This window comes from Erinaceus europaeus, chromosome 16, assembly GCF_950295315.1.
Source record: "Erinaceus europaeus chromosome 16, mEriEur2.1, whole genome shotgun sequence".
Classification (NCBI taxonomy): domain Eukaryota; kingdom Metazoa; phylum Chordata; class Mammalia; order Eulipotyphla; family Erinaceidae; genus Erinaceus; species Erinaceus europaeus.
The window spans coordinates 69,348,643-69,367,820 of record NC_080177.1 but is presented as its reverse complement, the minus strand read 5'-3'; the positions used below and the strand labels follow the sequence as shown (position 1 = coordinate 69,367,820).

General features: G+C 43.7%; 1 protein-coding gene and 1 pseudogene across 5 annotated transcripts in view; both read left to right on the top strand.

Annotated features, from left to right (window-relative positions):
* The first annotated feature begins 2,296 nt into the window (after nt 1-2,296).
* LOC103126782 (mitochondrial import inner membrane translocase subunit TIM16-like) lies at nt 2,297-2,655 on the top strand (annotated as a pseudogene).
* Nucleotides 2,656-10,358: 7,703 nt separating this feature from the next.
* The window catches only part of RNF212B (ring finger protein 212B), a 57,704-nt gene continuing 48,884 nt past the window's right edge, over nt 10,359-19,178 (top strand). For all 5 annotated transcript variants that reach the window (XM_060175343.1, XM_060175341.1, XM_060175339.1 and 2 more), the window contains exons 1-2: nt 10,359-10,478; nt 14,980-15,080. The gene's annotated coding sequence lies outside the window, so the exon portion shown is untranslated. The remainder of the gene's footprint in view (nt 10,479-14,979; nt 15,081-19,178) is intronic.

Here is a 19,178-nt window from a genome sequence, read left to right as displayed (position 1 = left end):
AAGCTTCCTTCAGGGTGGTAGATGCCACACACAGGACCAAGCAGTACACAATCACAAGTGAGCTGTTTTGCTGGCCCCATTATGTAAATAGTGTAAACTATATTAACAATTTCATACAACTATCACCTCCATTTCCAAATATTTTCTCCACCTCAGTCAGAAACCCTGCACTCATTTTGCAACTCCCCATCCTCATCTTCCTCCAGGCACTACTAGTGGTGGTGCTGGGGAGTGAACCTGGGACCTAGGACCTCAGACATAAAAGTCTTTTGTGTAACCACCATGCTATTTCCTTGGCTCCCTTTTAGTCTTTGTGAACAATGAATGCTTCATCAAAATTGTGACCACTCATGTTAAGTATCTGTTGGAGTCTGTTTTCAATACTGCGGAATATAAGCAATAAGTTACATGTCTAGAATATAATATCTAGAGAAAACCATTTAAGGGGGCAGGGGCACACCTGGTTGAGCACACATGTTAGAATGTGCAAGGACCCAGGTTCAAGCCCCTGGTCCCCACCTGTAGGGGGAAAGCTTTGCGAGTGGTGAAACAGGGCTGCAGGTGTCTCTCTGTCTCTCTCTCCCTCTCTATTACCTTTCCTCTTGATTTCTGACTGTCTCTATCCAATAAATAAAGGTAATAAAAAATAAAATAAAGAAATAAAAGAAAAGAAAAAGAAAACCATTTAAAACTCTACATACGAGAGCCGGGCAGCGGTGCAACGGGTTAAGTGCACACGGCAGAAAATGCACTGACAGGCATCAGGATCCCAGTTCGAACCCCTCCCCCCCCAAAACCCCTAACCCCCCCTCCGCTTCCCACCTGCAGGGGAGTTTGCTTCACAGGCAGTAAAGTAGGTCAGCAAGTGTCTATCTTTCTCTCTCCCTGTCTTCCCCTCCTCTCTCGATTTATCTCTACCCTATCCAACAACGACAACAGCAATAACAATAATAGCAACTACAATGGTAAACAACAAGGAAAGCAAAAAGGGAGAAATAAATTTTTTTTAAAAAATTATATACAAAGATATAATTGAAGACACTATATAAAAATAAATCCATGGTTCAGGAGGTGAAGCAATGGATAAAACAATAGACTGTCAAGCATGAGGTCATGAGTTCAATCCCCGGCAGCAGATATACCAGAGTGATGTCTGGTTCTTTCTCTCTCTTCCTGTCTTCTTCACTCATATGTAAATAAATTAATTAATTAATTCTAACAAAAAATGTTTAGTAAACCCACAGGTTTTACCATAAAGTGCTCCACAAGGATTAAAAAAAAAAAACCAGAGGAACAAATAAAGCAAACAATCAAATGGCTTCCAACCGAGGTGGCCTAGATATATCTATCCATCTGGACATGGAATTTCTGGGACATACATTATGGTAGTTCTCTGCTTAGCTTTATTTTACTTTTTCTTTTTTAAAGATTTTATTGATTTATGAGAAAGATAGGAAGAGAGAGAGAAAGAACCAGACATCACTCTGGCACATATGCTGCGGGGGATTGAACTCGGGACCTTATGCTTGAGAGTCCAAAGCTTTTTCACTGCGTCACCTCCTGGACCACTTACATTACTTTTTATGAAAAAGATTTATTTTGAAAAAAAAAAAAAAAAGGTAATGTTTTAGGTATATTTACCTTCCTTTACTCTTTCTAAACAGTGCAAGTATCCTACTTTAGGAATTTATTTATAACACACCTAGGGCACTGCTTACTGACAGTAGAAATATGTGTGATGGGCACACATGTTAAAGTACACAGGGACCCAGGTGGGAGCCCCTGGTCCCCACCTACAGGGGGAAAGCTTTGCAAGTAGTGAAGGAGTGTTAAAGGTGTCTCTCTGTCTCTCTCCCTATCACCCCTGTCTTTCTTGATTTCTGGCTCTCTCTATCCAATTAACAAATAAAAATCATTTTTAAAAATGTGATCCAACTAATTTATAAGATAACATGTAAGACATAAATGAATAGTTGTGCAAAATATAAGGATGATGAAAATTATTTGCTTTTAATGAATAAAATTTCGGCGGGGGTAGATAGCATCATGGTCATGCAAAGAGACTCTTGTGCCTGGGGCTCCAGGCACAAGAGTCCCCTGCACCACAATAAACCAGAGCTGTGCAGTGCTCTGGTGTTTATCTCTGTGTCTTTCTCTCTCTGCATCTCTCTCAAAAATAAAATAAATCAATAACATTTATGTGTACACTTTATGCACATAAAGCCATACTGTCACATGCGCGCTCCTCGTGACATCTGACCCGCCGGCTGCCCATGAGTCGGTACCACGAGGCCCGCGCCCCCGAGGCTGAGCGGCCATCATGGCCAGGTACCTGGCCCAGATCATCGTGATGGGGGCGCAGGTGTTGGGCAGGGACGCCCCGTGGACGGAGTTTGCAGCCAGCCGGGCCGCGCCGGACACCAGTCTGCACCAACCTCACTGGCTTCAGCCTCCAGGAGGCCCAGCAGATCCTCAATGTCTCCAAGCTGAACCCCCGAGGAGATCCAAAAGAAGTATGAACACCTGTTCAAGGTGAACAAGTCAGTAGGCGGCTCCTTTTACCTGCAGTCAAAGGTGGTCCCGACAAAGGAGCGCCTGGACGATGAGCTGAAGCCCCAGGCCCAGGAGGACAGAGGGAAAGAACCTAAAAGGTGACGTGGTCGCCTCCTACCACCCCCACCTCCACCCCTAATTTACAGCTTGCTAATAAATGCCGTTTACACACACACACACACACACACACACACACACACACACGTCATACTGTATTACCGCAGTGGCTCTTCAGTGATCTTATTTTAAAAAACAAACATTAAAATTAGTTTAACAGTGTCTAACTGTAGGGCTTAGGCAAAAATTAGTAGTCATGAGCCCCTTGGAATATACCTAAAATAGACTTACTAGCTTTTTACCAAAATGGAGACCCCCCCAAATCTCAGCTGCTATATTCTTGCCTTTTGGTTCCTGATTATTTAACAATTTGTTCTGCTTTGTACCTTAACTCTTTTTCAGCCACCAAGTTGCAGATGCACCGTGATGCCAACCTGCCTTCCCTGGACAGATGACTTCACCAATGTGTCCTGGAACCCCACCTCCCCAGAGTCCCGCCCCATGAGGGGAAGAAAGAAACAGGCTGCGAGTATGGATCAACTTGCCAACTCCCATGTTCAGTGGGGAAGCAGTTACAGAAGCCAGACCTTCCACCTTCTGCAACCCCATAATGACCCTGGGTCCACACTCCCAGAGGGGTAAAGAATAAGAAATAAGAAAGCTTTCAAGGGAGGGAATGGGATACAGAGCTCTGGTGGCGGGAATTGTGTGGAATTGTACCTCTCTTCTCCTATGATCTTGTCAATATTTTCATTTTATAATTATTTTTAAAGGTGTCTTTGTGCATTGCACCAAAGTAAAGGACTCTGGGGGGGGTTCAGGTCCTGGAACATGATGGCAGAGGAGGGTTAGATTGTTATGTGGAGAACTGAGAAATGTTACACATGTACAAAAATATTATATTTTACTGCTGACTGTAAGCCCAATGGGGAGGTAGCTATTACACTAGAAAAAAGAAGCGTCTAACTTCTCTTTTTCAAAGTAAGGGGGCCAGGTGGTGGTGCATCTGGTTAAGCACACACAGTACAGTGCACAAGGACTCAGGTTCAAGCCCCAGCCTCCACCTGCAGGAAAGAAGCTTCACAAGAAGTGAAGGAGTGATGTAGGTCTCTCTCAATATATTTTATTTAGTTATTTAGTTAATTAGTTAGAGCATTGCTCAGCTCTGGTTTATGGTGATGCAGAGGACTGATGGATTTTGACTTTGGAGGCTCAGGCATAAGATTCCCTTAGTATGACCATTATACTATCTATCTCCATCCTCTCTCTGCCTCTCTATCTCACCCTCTCCTCTCAATTTCTATCTATCCCATCAATATAGTCAATAAAATAAAATAAACAAAAATAAAAACAAAGTCATTAAGTTCTTGAGTAATGGCTCACCAGATAGTGTGCCTTGCCACTGGAAAAGCCTATCATGGCTTGCATGGCAGGTGTATAACATTGCAGGAAGGTCCAATGCTGTGGGATGCCTCTCCCCCCCCCCCCCCCCCCGTGTGTGTGTGTGTGTGTGTGTGACTCAGAGTGCTGATGTCATGCATTTGTGAGGTCCTAGCTCTGCCCCCCCAAAAAAAATAATTAACAAACTTCTTATTCAAATTAAAACAAAAAGATTTAATAGTTCCAAAAATACATGACATAGTTCTTATCCCTCTAAAAAAAAACTTCCCTTGTGATAATATAAATAACCTGTTAGTAGAAAATAGTTTTTTGTTTGTTTGTTTGTTTTTTGCCTCCGGGGTTATCACAGGGGCCCCCGTGCCTGCACTACGAATCCACTGCTCCTGGAGGCCATTATTTTTTTTTCCCTTTTGTACCCCTTGTTGTCGTTGTTATTGTTGTCATTGTTGTTGGATAGGACAGAAAGATAGAGAGAGAGGAGGGGAAGACAGAGAGGGGGAGAGAAAGACAGACACCGGCAGACCTGCTTCAGTGCCTGTGAAGTGACTCCCCTGCAGGTGGGGAGCCGGGGGCTCAAACCGAGATCCTTAAGCGGGTCCATGGACTCTAGGACACATGCGCTTAACCCACTGCGCTACCGCCTGACCCTCTCAAGAATAGTTTTTTAAAAGCCAATCTAGAAAAGAAAATAGTTGAATAAGTGAGTCGAAGTGTGATAAAGTAAATGTCTTTGTCTTTTCCTTTACATCATTTCTTTTCAAAGTGACAGAGAGTAATTTGTAAGGAGTTCGCTCTGATTCAAGTTCCCTTTCCCATCTCTCACGGCAGAGAGCACAAGGAAGCCCGAGTATCACCCTAAGCTCACCTGACAGAACGACCTACGCCCAGACCTCTCGCCTTGGCCTCGCTGCCATAAACACCATCACAAAAGTGCTGGAACCAGCAACACAGGGCACTCTCTTCTCTACTCGGGATCTGGCTGTACCGTTTTGTCGCTTTAATACCCACCACTAAAAATAAAATAAAATAAAATAAAATAAAATAAAATAAAATAAAATAAAATAAAAAATAAAAGGTTGGGCGGTAGCGCAGTGGGTTAAGCGCACGTGGCGCAAAGTGCAAGGACCGGAGTAAGGATCCGGGTTCGAGCCCCCGGCTCCCCACCTGCAGGGGGAGTCCCTTCACAGGCGGTGAAGCAGGTCTGCAGGTGTCTGTCTTTCTCTCCCCCCTCTGTCTTCCCCTCCTCTCTCCATTTCTCTCCACAAAAACAGCAATGACAACAAGGGTAACAACGAGGACAACAAAATGGGAAAAAAGGCCTCCAGGAGCAGTGGATTGATTCATAGCGCAGGCACCGAGCCCCAGCAATAACCCTGGAGGCAAAATAAAAATAAATAAATAAATAAGAAAAATCAAATAAAATAAAATTTGAAAAAGCTGAAATTCAAACCGTCCCGTAGGTCATCACTTAAAAGTTGGGAACACGGGAAGTAAACACAGTCCCAGCCGGGGAGCGGCTCCCGCCTGCTTTAGCACAGAAAGGGCAGCGCTCACCTCCACCGCCGCCCCGCGGTCCACAGCCAAGGGATCAGGAGGCTGACGGCACCTCTGCAGCCTCGGCTTCCTCTCAGCCAGGCCTCGCTGCTTTTCAGGGTTTGGGCCCTCGGCTCGAGGGGTTTCTGGAGGCCGCTGGGGGTGCGCGGGGCCTGCGCGGCCGGGAGGGTCCCTGCGGCTGTCGGTTGATGGAACCATGGAACGTGCCATCTTGCCGCCGCACACATGCCAAGGCCTCGCAAGGCCCGGCCGGGGACACACTCACTGGCTGGAAACACTGGGTGTGAAGCTGCGTTCTGAACAAAACCTGACTGGTTTAGGAGAGTTTATTAATTTTTTTTATCCTTTATTGGGGGATTAATGTTTTCCATTTGACAGTAAATACACTAGTTTGTACATGCATAACATTTCTCAGTTTTCCACATAACACCACAACCCGCACTAGGTCCTCTGTCATGCTTTTCCAGGACCTGTACTCTCCTCCCACCCACCCCAGAGTCTTTTACTTTGGTGCAATATTTAGGAGAGTTGTTACAACGCAGCCCTTCTACCTTTTTCATGGAGTACTGCCAATCGTCTCTTTAGAACCTGACTACATGCTGCTCCTCCAGAGCCCAACATTCAATAAGCTCAGGAGGCACCGCCAGAAGACAGCTCCTTTCCCACTCCAGGCTTCAAAGACCATCATCTTTTTCTTCAAGCTTGCAGCGGAATACTACCTTCAAATGCAACTGCGTCTCTTAGTTTTAAACGCATTTACTGTGAAATCTTACATCTGCTTGTCAATAATATGTTTCATCAGCTTCTAGGGCATGTGCATCAGTTCTGTTCTCACAGCTTGCAGTACATATGTTGATGTTGGTTTGTTGCAAATTAAACCATGCAGGTCACAGAAGTCTGCTAAAGCCTTAAAATAGCTACATCTCCATTTACAGGCCACATTTAACACAGGCTGTGTGGATAAAAGATGCCATAAGCAGCCTTTCCCTGCAGAGAAACATGGGGTTTCTTTATTGCACATGTTACAATGCGCAAGGACCCGGGTTCAAGCCCCCACCCCCACCTGCAGGGGGAAAAGCTTTGCAAGTGGTGAAGCAATGTTGCAGGTGTCTATCTCTCAGTCTCCCCTTCCCTCTTAATTTCTGGCTGTCTCTGTTCTATAAATAAAAAGAGATTTTTTAAAAAAGATTTAAAGGGAGGTGGCAGGCAGTGGCACACTCCATTATGTGCATGGTAAGGATCAGGGCTGAAGCCCCCATCCCCACCTGCAGGGAGGACACTTCATGAATGGTGAAGCAGGTCTGTAAGTATCTGTTTTTCTCCATCTCAATTTTTCTCTGTCTTGTCAAATAAAAACAGAAGAAAGAAAAAGAAAAAAGAAAAGAAAGGAAGGAAGGAAGAAAAGAAAGAAAGAGAGAAAAGAAAAGAAAGAAAGAAAGAGAGAGAGAAAGAAAGAAAATCTGTCCTCACTTCCTGCAGGCAAGGTCAGGGTGATGGGTCATCTTCCGTATCACTGTGTTTTTTCACAAGTTCCGTTTGTGGCAGGTAGAGTGCAGGACCTTCCTCCACTCTCCCCTCCCATTTACTCTCTTTCAGATTTTATGTATTTCATGAGAGAGAGATCCAGAGCATTGTTCAGGCACCTGTGATGCTGGGGATCCAACTCAAGACCTCAAGCTAGGTTAAATCCAGAATCCAGCACGGTGCCAACTCCCAGGCTGCAGAGCATAAGGCGTTCAAGAATGAGGTCTGACCCCAAGCCCTGCACTGTGTGTGCTGGAGTGATGCCAAGGCCTGGCTCAGAAATGAAACAAAAACAAACAAACAAACAAAACAGATTATTGAAGCAGTATTGAAAAAAGAAAATAGCATTTTGCTGCTTAAAAAGGAAGCCAAGGGGAGTTGGGCAGTAGCGAAGTAGGTTAAGTGCAGGTGGCGCAAAGTTCAAGGACCAGCATAAGGATCCTGGTTCGAGCCCCCGGCTACCTACCTACAGGGGAGTTGCTTCACAGGCGGTGAAGCAGGTCTGCAGGTGTCTGTCTTTCTCTCCCCCTCTCTGTCTTCCCTTCCTCTCTCCATTTCTCTGTCCTATCCAACAATGATAACATCAATAACGACAATAATAACTACAATAAAAAAACAAGAGCAACAAAAGAGAATAAATAAATAAATAAGTAAATATTTAAAAAAAAAAAAAAAAAGGAAGCCAGGGGCTGGGCGATGCCACACTTGGTTGAGTACCAAATACCCTGGTTTGAGGACCTGCTCCCAGCCTGCAGAGGGAGAAGCTTCATGAACAGTGAAGCAGGTCTGCAGGTGTCTCTTTTTCTCTCTTCCTCCTCTCGCTGTCATCCCCTTCCCTGTTATTATCTCTGTCCTGTCAAATAAAACAAAAAAAAGAAAAAAAATGGCCACAAGGAGCAGTGGATTCATAGTGTTGGCACCCAGCCAGTGATAACCCTGGTGGCAAATAATAATAATAAAATAACAATACTAAAAAAGAAACAGAAAGAAAGGGTCACTAGGAGCTGCTGGCCCTGAGGCCCATGGATAACCCTGGTGGCAATAAAGAGAAAACAAAATAAATAAAAAGTAGATGTACAAAAAGAAATAAAAATAAAAAACAAGTTTTTTTTATTTTTCCCGAGATTTTTTAGTTCTTATTTAATATTGGTTCTCTAGCTGTACTGTTTTTCTTTTCTATCTATTTTAACCAGGGCACAGCTCAGCTCGAGCTTATGGTAGTGAGGGGGACTGAAGCTCGGACCTGGGAGCCTGAGGCATGAGAGTCTGTCTGCATAACCATTATGCTATCTCCCCTGCTCTCTGTACTGCTTTTCTATATTTGACTTGTACTGTTTTTTCAGGACACCTATTACTTCTTTTTTTCCACTAAAGTTTTTGATGCCTGCACAATTCCACCATCCCTGGTAGCATTCTTCTTTCTCTTTTTTCCTTTTCATTTAAATATGTATTTGTTTATTTAATTAATAGAGACAGAAAGAAATTGAGAGGGAAGTAGAGATAGGGAGGGAGAGAGAGAGACACCTGCAGAACTTCTTCACCATTCATGAAGCTTCCTCCCTGCTGTGGGGACTGGGTGTGTTCAACTGATTGCACTATTACCTAGCCCCTCCCCCCCCCACACACACACCCTTTTTTTTTTTTCAACCAGAGCACTTCTCAGGTCTGGTTTACGGTGGTGCAGGGATTAAATCTGGGATTTTGAAACCTCAGGCACGAGAGTCTCCTTGCATAACCATTATGCTATCTACTCCTGCCTACTCCCCCTTTTTAAAATTCATTATTAATATTATTATTTAATTGATTGGATAGAGACAGAAATTGAGAAACAAAGGGGAGATAGAGAGGGAGAGAAATGGGCCAGGTGGTGGCGCACCTGGTTGAGCGCATGTATTACAATGCGTAAAGACCCAGGTTTTCCCCCCGGACCCACCTGCAAGGGGAAAGCTTTGTGAGTGGTGAAGCAGGGCTGCAGGTGTCTCTCTCCCTATCACCCTCTTGATTTCTGGCTATCTCTATCCAATAAATAAAGATAATATAAATAAATAAATGTTCATTTAAAAGAGAGGGAGAGAGGGAGAGAAACAGAGAGACACCTGCAGCCCTGCTTCACCACTCCTGAAGCTTCCTCCCTGCAGCTGGGGACTGGGGGCTTGAACTCTGGTCCTTGCGCACTGTAACATGTGCACTCAACCAGGTTCACCGTTTTTAAAATTGAGGTACGAGACAGACAAAAAAGGAGAGGCAGTGTGGTCCAGAAGGTGGTGCAGTGGATGGGGCTTTGGACTCTCAAGCATGAGGCCCTGAGTTCAATCCCCGGCAGCACATGCACCAAAATGATGTGTGGTTCTATCTCTCTCTCTCCTATCATTTCTCATGAATAAATAAATAAATAAAATCTTTTAAAAAGAAAAAAAGACTGTCAAAATACCTGCAGTTCTGCTCCACCACTCATGAAGCTTCCATCCTGCAGGTGGGGGTTGAGTCTTAGCACATGATAACATGTCTGCTCTACCAGGTGATCTACCACTCGGCCCCTATTTTCTTTATTTCCTTAAAATATATTAGGCCGAAGTTTTCATCTGTCTTGCAACTACATTTTTCTAACAAGTTACTGTAATTGTGTTATCAGACTTTTTAAAATTTTTTAAATGTTTTAATTTATTTATTATTAGGTAGAGACAGAAGAATTGAGAGGGGAGGGAGAGACAGAGGAGAGAGACAGAAAGACACCTGAAGCCCTGCTCCGCTGCTTTCCCCCTGCAGGTGGGGACCCAGCTGTGTGCGCTTAACCAGTTACGCCACTGCCTGGCCCCTTATTGGACTTTTTTCACCATAGTTCCACTGTAAACTGTATAAATTAGATCATCTTCCTGATTTGCTCCCGATCTTAAAGGAAGTGGGTTTTCCTGGGCAAGAAGTGGCAAGCCAGAGCAACTCCAAAGCATGATGCAGTCACCTCCAGCCCTGGCCCGGAGAACAATACCAATTTTAGCCCCGCCCACAAGTTTAGCAGAGCCCTAAGCCCCACCCACGAATTTGCACAGCCTCAGACCCCGCCCATGAGTTTAGCATTGCCCTAGGCCCCGCCCTCAAAAGTAGTACAGTCATAGGCCCCGCCCACGAGTTTTGAACAGCCCCAGGCCCCGCCCATGAGTTTGCATCACCGGTGCCCCCGCCCCGCTGTAGCATGAGGCCGTCGTAGGCCCCGCCCACAGCCTTTGCACAGCCCGAGGCCCCGCCCACGCCCCCCACGTTTGGCGTCATGTGCCACGCCTACCCCTTGCTCGGTTTTGCCCGGCTAAATCTGTGATTTCCCTCCATTTCCAGCTTTTCTGAGGAGAACTAAATGCGATCCGAAGCCTTCTGGGATCACGACAGCCAAGCGGGTAGGCTAGAAGGTGGCTAGGAAAAGGAGGGCTGGGAAATTCGAGTCTGCTGCATCCCCAGCAACCCTAGCGAAGAGTCACCCCAGGAGCCCTCGAGCTGCCCTTCTTTTCAGGGGGCCTCTCGCCAGCCGTTTTGATTACAGTTGTGACTGTCACCCCTAAGTGAAGCAGGCGTATGTAGTGGTGGGGGTCTTTTCAGAAATTCTTTTTTTACCGGAGCACTGCTTAGCTCTGATTTATGATGGTGCGAGGGATTGAACCTGAGACTTTGGAGCCTCAGCATGAGAGTCCCTTTGCATAACCATTATGCTGTCTAACAACACCCCCCACACACACACTTTCTCAGAAATTCTTTAGATTCGCTTGTGGGCAGAAGGACTAGAACCCTGAAGTTGGTGGCTTTGCCTTGAGTTGTCTATTCAACAAGCATTTTGCCAGAATCTTGACTTAATGCGATAAAAATGTTGATGTGCACTGCGAACTAGTCATCATTTTGTTGGCACGCCTCTCCATAGACTGCTTAAAAGCTTTTATTTGTAAGGAAAGACTTCATGGAGTGGAGGGAGAGGAATTGTCCTTGGTTTCCAGTATTTTCACAGTTCAATTTATTTATTTTTAGATAGATGCAGAGAGGGAGAGAGTGAAAGACAGCACAACACTGAGACTTCATTCAGTGCAGTGGATGCTGTGTTTAAACCCGGGTTGCACATATAGCAAAGCAGCACACTATCCAAGTGAGCTATTTTGCAGGCTCAAATTAATTGTTTAATAGATTTATTTGTTCTAGAGAGAAGAGAGAGCTTCAGAGCACCAGTCTAGCATATGGGATCCTGGGGATTAAACTGCGGACCTCATGCTTGTAAGCCCAACATTTTCTCCACTTCTGCACCTCCTAGGTGGTTAATTTAGTATTTCTTTCATGAGAGATACCAGAGAACTGCTCTGACTTATGTTAGGCACTAGATTGAACCTGAGGCCTCAGTTATGCAAGTCCTGCTCTCTATCTGCTGAACCATCTTCCCAATTGCCCTAATTAAATTTTTTTTAAAGAATTTATTTATTGGGCCCGGGTGGTGGTGCACATGTTATAGTGTGCAAGGACCCGGGTTTGAGCCCCTGTCCCCACCTGCAGGGGGAAAGCTTCACAAGTGGTGAAGCAGTGCTGCAGGTGTCTCTCTGTCTCCTCTATCTCCCCCTTCCTCTCAATTTCTGGCTGTTTCTATCAAATAAATAAATAAAGATTTAAAAAAAGTTAAAGAAAAAGAAGAATTTATTTATTTATTCATGAGAAAGACAGGTGGAGAGAGAGAAAGAACCAGACATCACTTTGGTACATGTGCGGCCGGGGATTGAACTCGGGACCTCATGGTTGAGAGTCCAATGCTATATCCACTGCGCCACCTCCTGGACCACCCAAGTTAAATTTTTAAAAGGCTTTTTAAAAAATATTTTATTCATTTAATTTCATCAGGAGAGATACAAAGAGAAAGACAGAGCACAAGCCCAGAGCATTGCTCAGCTCTGGTTTATGGACATGCTGGGAATTTGAGCCTGGGACCTTGGAGCCTCAGGCATGGAAGTCTTTCACATAACCATTATGCTGTCTCCCCAACACCCCCAATTTAATTTTAAAGGAGATCAATATGTGTGTGTGTGATGGGGGTGCAGAGCTGGGACCGCACACATGCACAGTTTAACCACTCTGCCTTCTTCACTCAGAGAGAGGAGATAGCACCAGAGCCTTCTCTGGCGCCACGTGGTTGGGGTTGAACATGGACTTTGGCGAAGGATGTGCCTTACCTAATGAGCTGTTTCCTGCCCCCATTGTTTTATATATAAAGATTTTTTTCCTTCTTTCTTTCTTTCTTTCTTCCTTTTTTTTTTTCTTTCTTTCTTTTTCCAGAACACTGCTCAGCTCTGGCTTATGGTGGTGCGGGGGATTGAACCTGCGACTTTGGAGCTTCAGGCATGAGTCTCTTTGCATAACTATTATGCTGTCTACCCCTGCCCAAATTTGTTTATTTATGAGAAAGATAGGAGATATAGAAAGAACCAGACATCATTCTGGTACATGTGTTGCTGGAGATTGAATTTAGGTTTAGGACCTCATGCAAAAGAACCCAATGCTTTATCCATTGCGCCACCTCCCAGACCACTGATTATATATATATATATGTATATATATAATATATTATGAATATATAATGTATAAACACATTATATATAAATATATATTTAATATGAAGATATTTTATGTATAATATTTATATATAAATATATATTTGTATATATTAGATATATATTTAAATATTTATTACCTTTTGTTGCCCTTGTTTTATTATTGTAGTTATTAATGTAGTCGTTATTGGATAGGACAGAGAGACATAGAGAAAGGGGGAGAGAAAGATAGACACATGCAGACCTGCTTCACTGCTTGTGAAGTGACTCCTCTGCAGGTGGGGAGCCGACGGCTTGAACCAGGATCCTTACACGGGTCCTTGTGCTTTGCGCCACATGCGCTACCGCCTGACTCCCTACTGTTATATATTTTTAAGTAACATTTTTTAATTCATTCATGAAGTGAAACATGTTAATTCCTTAACTATATGAACTAATTACAACTCATGTGTCAGATAACTTTTGGATTTTTAGGTCAATTTTTCCATTTAAAAATCAGGCAAGAGAGGTGGGACAGTGGTGGCATATAGAGGTGGGACAGTGGTGGCATATAGAGGTGGGACAGTGGTGGTATTTAGAGGTGGGACAGTGGTGGCATATAGAGGTGGGACAGTGGTGGCATATAGAGGTGGGACAGCGGTGGCATATAGAGGTGGGACAGTGGTGGTATTTAGAGGTGGGACAGTGGTGGCATATAGAGGTGGGACAGTGGTGGCATATAGAGGTGGGACAGCGGTGGCATATAGAGGTGGGACAGTGGTGGCATATAGAGGTGGGACAGTGGTGGTATTTAGAGGTGGGACAGTGGTGGCATATGGAGGTGGGACAGTGGTGGTATATGGAGGTGGGACAGTGGTGGTATATGGAGGACTTACATGCCAGAGGTCTCTGCTGAGCAGGTTCGATCCCCCCAAACCATCATAAGCCAGAGCTGAGCAGCACTCTGGTAAAAAAAAAAATGGCCACCAGGAGCTGGCACCAAAATCCAGCAGTAACCCTGGTGCCAATAAAACAAATAAGCAAATAAAAGACTTTGATCAAATCATTGAATACAAGTTACATCTTTGGGGAAATGATGGGATTAAACAAAATATTAAATGATTTTTCAAGATCTCTTCCAGGTCTATGATTCTGACTTTCTGTAGAGAAGAAGGAAAAGTATAAACTGATAAAAAATTATCAGTTACAAATCATGTTTTCTTAGTTGAAATATATGCCTAATATATTATCTTTTTCTAATTCACTCCTTCTCTCTCCATCTCTCCATATCATATGAACTAATAGGAGAAAAACAGATGGTTCTTTGCTTTTTTTGTTATTCTAAATTGGTGCCAGAGGGGGCTGGGGGGAAAATGCACTGGGTTAAACGCACATAGCACAAGGATGGGCACAAGGATCCCAGTTCGAGTCCCCAGCTCCCCACCTGCAGGGGGGTTGCCTCACAAGTGGTGAAGCACATCTGCAAGTGTCTTTCTGTCTCCCTCTCAATTTCTCTCTAGCCTGTCCTGTATTTTTAAAAGTGGAAAGATGACCTCTAAAACAGTGGATTCTTAGTGCAGGCACTGAGCCCCAGTAATAAGCCCACGCTCCCAGAGGGACGGAGAGTGGAAAAGGTATCAGGGGAGGGGTGGGATATGGAGACTGGGTGGTGGGAATTGTGTGGAGTTGTACCCCTCCTATCCTACGGTTTTGTTAATGTCTCCTTTCTTAAATTAAAAAAGAAAAACCCGGAGGGGGGGGGAAATTGGTGATGGAATTAGTCTAGGAAACCTCGAAAACAAAGAGTAAAGACAGTACACAAGTGCGCATAATTTCACTGACCAAACATACACCATTGGCTAATGATTTTTAAATAAATATATTTTTGCTTTAAAAATTATCATAAGAGAGCTGGGCAGTGGTGCACCTGGTGGGCACACATGTTATAATGTGGTAGGACCTGGGTTCAGGTCTGCCACCCCCACCTCAGTGGGGAAGCTTCTCGAATGATGAAGCTGTGCTTTAAGTCTCTCTTCTCACTCGCTCTCTTTCTCTCCCTCTCTCTTCCCCTTCCCCCCCCCTCTCTATATATATCTTCTTCCCTCTTGATTTTCTTCTCTCTGTCTCTGGCCAATAAATAAATAATATATCTTTAAAATTATAACAAGTCTGCTTTTTTATCTCAGATATATATGTGCTTTCATATCACCAACTGCAATGCTCACAATAATGTGCTCACATCCTGATAAAACAGCAGAAGATGGGCAAACATTGTGGAGTTTGGAGCAGCTGTAATTTCATTATGTCCCAGGTTACTGTCACCTTTTCTCTTTATCTCCTCCAGAATGGATTGGTTTCACTGCAACCAGTGTTACCAAAGAGAAGGGAGCCATTTCTTTGTCACCAGCTGTGGCCACATTTTCTGTAAAAAATGTGTGACTTGGGGTAAGTGACTTAACTTCTTTCAGATTCGTAGATATGTATTACTTTGTTTTGCCTGTTCATTTGTTTTTTTTTAAATGTTTTTAAAAAATATTTATTCCCTTTTGTTGCCCTTGTTGTTTTATTATTGTTGTTATTGATATCATCATTGTTGGATAGGGCAGAGAGAGATAAAGAGAGTAGGGGAAGACAGAGACGGGGAGAGAAAGACACCTGCAGACCTGCCTTACCGCCTGTGAAGCAACTTCTCTGTAGGTCGGAAGCTGGGGACTGGAACCGGGATCCATACACCGGTCCTTGCGCTTTGCGCCACCTGCCATTAACCCGCTGCACTACCGCCTGACTCCCTGTTCATTTGTTTTTACCAGCTCAGCTCTGGCTTATGGTAGAGCTGGAACTGAACTTGGGACCTTGGAGCCTCAGTCATAAAAATCTTTTAAGTGTTGTGCTATCTCACTGGCCAGGCAAAAAATAAAATAAAATAACGATTTGCCATTTCTCTGTGTGGCCTGGGATTTTAAAAAAAAAAATCTCCAATGGCTGGAGGGGATGTAGACACAGTCGGTAAGTGTTGGTGATGGAAATGGAGTATTCCCAAGCCCAGGTAGAATGGTAGAGCTCTGGTCTTTCAAGCATGAGTTCAAATCCTGACACCATGTAATCAGAGTACCACAGTGGCCGCTCTCTACCTAGTGAAATTAATCTTTTATTTTTATTTTACTTTATTTTATTAAAAGAAGAATATCGGGGCAGGGCGGTAGCACAGTGGGTTAAGCGCACATGGCAAGAAGCGCAAGGACCCGCTCAATAATCCAGGTTCGAACCCCCTGGCTCCCCACCTGCAGGGGGTGGTCACTTCACAAACGGTGAAGCAGATCTGCAGGTATCTTTCTCCCTCTCCCTTCCTCTCTCAATTTCTCTCTGTCCTATCTAACAGCAGTAGCAAGGACAACCATAACAGCAACGACAACAATAATAACAATGGGAAAAAAATGGCTGTCAGGAGCAGTGGGTTGGTAGTGCAGGCACTGAGCCCCAGCAATAATACTGAAGGCAAAGAAGGAGAAGGAGGAGACGAAGAAAAAAGAGGAATCTGGAAGCCTGGTGGTGGTGTACCTGGTTTTGCCCACACATTACAGTGTACAAGGACCTAGGTTCAAGCCCTTGGTCCCCACCTGCAGAGGGAAACCTTCATGAGTGATGAAGCAAGGATACAGGTGTCTCTTGGTCTCTCTCCCTCTCTATTTCCTCCTCCCTTCTCAATTTCTCTCTGTCTCTATCCAGTCATAAATGCATACATACATACATACATACATAAATAAATAAATAAATAAATAAATAAATAAATAAATAAGCCGGGGTAGCACAGAGGGTTAAGCGCAGGTGACACAAAGTGGGATGACCAGCATAAGGATCCCGGTTCGAGCCCCCAGCTCCCCATCTGCAGGGGAGTTGCTTCACAAGCGGTGAAGCAGATCTGCAGGTGTCTGTCTTTCTCTCCCCCTCTCTGCCTTCCCCTCCTCTCTCCATTTCTCTGTCCTATCCAATAACAACCACATCAATAACTACAGCAATAAAACAAGGGCAATGAAAGGGAATAAATAATGAGTGGCTGAGCAAGTTGTGGTCTAGATACACAATGGAATACTACTCAGCTGTAAAAAATGGTGACTTCACCGTTTTCAGCCGATCTTGGATGGATCTTGAAAAAGTCATGTTGAGTGAAATAAGTCAGAAACAGAAGGATGAATATGGGATGATCTCACTCTCAGGCCAAAGTTGAAAAACAAGATTAGAAAAGAAAACACAAGTAGAACCTGAAATGGAATTGGTGTATTGCACCAAAGTAAAAGACTCTGGGGTGGGTGGGTGGGGGGTAGAATACAGGTCCATGAAGGATGATGAATGACATAGTGGGGGTTGTATTGTTAAATGGGAATCTGGGGAATGTTATACATGCACAAACTATTGTATTTACTGTTGAATTTAAAACATTAATTCCCCAATAAAGAAATAAATTATAAAAAAAAAGAAAAGAAAAGGAATAAATAAATAAATAAATAAATAAAAATAACCCTGGAGGCAAAAAATTAATAAAATAAATAGATGAATAAAGGAACCTGTTAGAAAAAAAATGGAATAACTGAGGAGCTGGGAGATATGACCCAGCAGGGTGTACCTCTTACCATTAGTGCTAATGGGCTTATGCCTCAGCACCAAATGGGAGTTCCATGGATGGTGGCAATGTTTCTCCTCCCGGTCTCTCCCTCTCTTCTTTCTCTCTCTCTTTCTCTCTAGAAATGAAAGAATGATAAAAAAAAAAAAAAAAAAGTATGCCCCACAGGAAGGCTGCTAAGCTGTGCTTTCATGGATGGGTCAGGCATTGGCAGTGCTTTTTTTTTTTTTTTATGAGAAAACGATTTAACAAGTGGAATGTCTTATTAATTGAGTACCAAAAGGTACTTGCCAGTGTTTTGGAAACCTGTGGCAGAGAAAGTCACAAGATTAGCAGAATAATTAAAGAAGAGTAAGAAATTTCAGAGTTAAAGTATAGGACTTGCATGGCTGCGACCCCAGGCCCTCAAGTTCAACACCCAGCACAAACTATGCATGTGTTCTGCTCATTCTCTCATAAAAATATAGGTTAGCTAGTAAATCATTTTTAAAAAGTATAATGAAAAGGAGTAGGGGAAAGTTTGGTGAATAACATGAGCCATTTCTGATGGGAAAAGATGTAGCCAATGAAATCAGTTTGATTAGAAATAATAATGAGGCTGGGGAGAAAGCATAACGGTTATGCAAAAGACTCTCATGCCTGAGGCTCTGAAGTCCCAGGTTCAATGCCCAGCATCACCATAAACCAGAACTGAGCAGTACTCTGGTCTTTCTGTGTCTGTCTCTCTGTATCTCTCTCTCATTAAAATAAATAAAAATTATTATCTTTATTTAAATTTTATTTTATTTTGTTTGGCCTCCAGGGTTATCACTGGGGCTCGGTGCCTCCACCACAAATCCACTGCTCCTGGAAATTATTTTTTCCCATTTTGTTGCCCTTGTTATCCTTGTTGTTATCATTATTGTTGCCATTGATGTTGTTGTTGTTGGATAGGACAGAGAGAAATGGAGAGAGGAGGGGAGACAGAGAAGGGTAGAGAAAGATAGACACCTGCAGACCTACTTCACCGCCTGTGAAGTGACTCCCCCTGCAGGTGGGGAGCCGGGGGCTCGAACCGGGATCCCTGCCCCGTCCTTGCACTTCGCACCATGTGCGCTCAACCCGCTATGCTACTGCCCGACTGCCAATAAAAATTATTTTTAAAAAAGAAGTGATAGGGAGTCGGGCTGTAGCGCAGTGGGTTAAGCACAGGTGGCGCAAAGCACAAGGACCGGCATAAGGATCCCGGTTCGAGCCCCCGGCTCCCCACCTGCAGGGGAGTCGCTTCACAGGCGGTGAAGCAGGTCTGCAGGTGTCTATCTTTCTCTCCTCCTGTCTTCCCCTCCTCTCTCCATTTCTCTCTGTCCTATCCAACAACAACAACAACAATAATAACTACAACAATAAAACAACAAGGGCAACAAAAGGGAATAAATAAATAAAATAAATATAAAAAAATTTTTAAAAAGAAGTGATAATGATGGTGATTCCTGCATAAATTAAAATTACTTTCTTTTTTTAATTTCTTTATTGGGGGATTAATGTTTTACATTCAACAGTAAATACAACAGTTTGTACATGCATAACATTTCTCAATTTTCCCATAACAATACAACCCCAACTAGCTCCTCTGTCATCTTTTTTGGACCTGTACTCTCCCCCCCACCTACCCCAGAGTCTTTTTTTCTTTGGTGCAATATACCAAAAAATGACTTTCATGCATGTCAATTTCATGCGCTCCCAACACAATACCAGGAGGTATTTATTAGTTGATCCCTCTAGCCAATGATTCGCACAGGATAAGTGACTTGTTCAAGTTCTTGAAGCTAGTGGGTGTAATGTGTTTTAATGCTCAGTTGCTTATAAGGAATGGAAATAGCTTGAAGAGGGACATAGGATAGGGTTCTTTGATGAGGGAAGTTTTCACAGAAGTGTTGCTTCCATAG